General features: G+C 47.6%; 1 pseudogene; it reads right to left on the minus strand.

The window, feature by feature from the left end:
* Positions 1 to 396: 396 nt before the first annotated feature.
* LOC119525991 lies at positions 397 to 1,553 on the minus strand (annotated as a pseudogene).
* Positions 1,554 to 2,032: the final 479 nt, after the last annotated feature.

A 2,032-nucleotide genomic window follows, 5' to 3' on the forward strand; every position in this document is an offset into this window, starting at 1 on the left:
GTACTGTATATAGAGAAGAAGCAGACATCCTTTGCTGATTATATTGATTTGCTTACTAAATAACTACCTAATTAATTGGTAAATATGTTTAAATTTCTTAGCCAGTAACAGGCTCCTTGGAGGGCAATGGGAATATCACAAGAGCACGTTGTCCCCCAAACAAATCTACTAATCTTCTCTGGAAGAAAATTAAGATACACTTTTAAGCCTTGTTTTCTTCATAAAATCACATTTATAAGCTCGCTGATGCCTATTATACAGATGTTTTATGCCATCTGCTCTCCAGCTATGAAAGCAACATGGCATGTTCATGGCATAATCTTATCAGCTGTACAAAACTATAAAATCCATTCAAAATAAAATTTATAAGAGCTAATTGATCATGCTGTGCATGCTTCAAAGTTTCAGTGAAATGATGACCCATATTTTACTTCCTTCGCTGCAGCACAATTTGTTACTTGGTGAAGGCTCCTTTTTCCTTAAGGACTTTTTCCAAGATTTGCTTACACTGTTTTTTTTTCATTACACCCAGTCTCAAAATAATCATAAAATTGGCCTTTCACTTGAAGGCAAGGTCCTTTCCCACAGGTTGTGGCTTAGGAGGCCACCATCCCTGTCAGTGTTAGTACTTGCTTTCTCATCATTTAAATTAGCCTTTTCCTGAACACCAAACAACCTGACATTGGTCACAAATATTTCATTGGCAAGTATCTGGCCAACACTCTTGTAAATAGGTGCACTGCCTACATCGAAATCCACCTGGTGGAAACAACCTGGTAAAGGCAGAAGGGGAGAGGAAGAGGAGGTGGAGGAGACGGAGGGAGGGGGAGGAGGAGGGAGGGGGAGGAGGAGGAGGGAGGAGGAGGGAGGGGGAGGAAGAGGGAGGGGGAGGAGGAGGAGGGAGGGGGAGGAGGTTGTGGAGGCACCTCTGACATTAGCATGGATGGAAAGGGAGAGAATTTACATAGCCACACCACATTCTTGGTAAAAGCAGCAGGCATGAAACGTCACACTCCTCTTTGGCCACCCTTGGTCATTTTCCATGTGGACAGTTTTCAGCCATAAGCCATTCCTAGGCAGAGGCACCATTGAAAGAGCAGGAAGGAAAGCACCAATTACTCTGCATGATAATTACTCCATGGATCTTTTTCATCAAAATGTTTACAAGGACAGATCTTTGGAGGTATATTTCAGGATCATCGATAAACTTTAGTTTTTCTAAGGACATAATGAAGGATGTGTGCTAATTCCTCAAAACTGAGATGGTTTTATGGTTACCATCTGAGTGGTGGGTAAAATCCTCTTCTTCCACATTCTTCCTCTTGAATTATGTGATCTTGGATGTTATAGGGTTTGAGATTCCCCTGTAATGTGATCTGGCCAGTGGGGGGCAGGCTCTGGGGTCTCTCTGCAGAGGGGCCTGGGTGGCCCTGTGGGGCCCAGGCCTCCGTAGCTGTCAGCCGTGCTCCATAGTGTCTGGTACTGGCAATCTCAGCAGCTCCTTCTGAGACAATGGGCTTGCAGACTCTGTTCATGGACAGAACCACAGTCATCTCTGACAGCCTTAGATCATGGAGTCAGCAGGGAAGCGGTGGCCACAGAGCTGGAGCTGCTGCTTGTCTGCTCTGGGGTCAGCACCAGCCTGGCTCCCTGTACACTCACAACCAATCAGTGGTGGCAGCTGGGGCACAGTGGGCGAGGGTACCAGTGGGTCGCACTGCTGAGTTTGGGGTGCTGTGCCACACTAGCTGCAGACAGTGATGGTAATGAGCAGCTCTGTCTAGCAAAGAGCCTGTGAAACCTGTCAATCCTGTTTGCCATGTCCCCACGGATTTCCAAGGAGAGGGTCTGCAGGATGCCGGGGGAGAGAGAGGGAGCATGACAACGGGACCTCTCAGGCTCCTCCCCCCCTCTGCTCCCACCTCTGCCATAAAGGGGGAGGGTGTTTTCCACTCATCCCCAGGAGTCCCAGGCCTGCCTGAGGTTCCCTGAGGTCCCTCTGTCTCCCCTGCAGGGCTTTCCAGTTTCCATC

Source organism: Choloepus didactylus, unplaced genomic scaffold (genome assembly GCF_015220235.1).
Source record: "Choloepus didactylus isolate mChoDid1 unplaced genomic scaffold, mChoDid1.pri zz_scaffold_166_ctg1, whole genome shotgun sequence".
Lineage (NCBI taxonomy): Eukaryota > Metazoa > Chordata > Mammalia > Pilosa > Megalonychidae > Choloepus > Choloepus didactylus.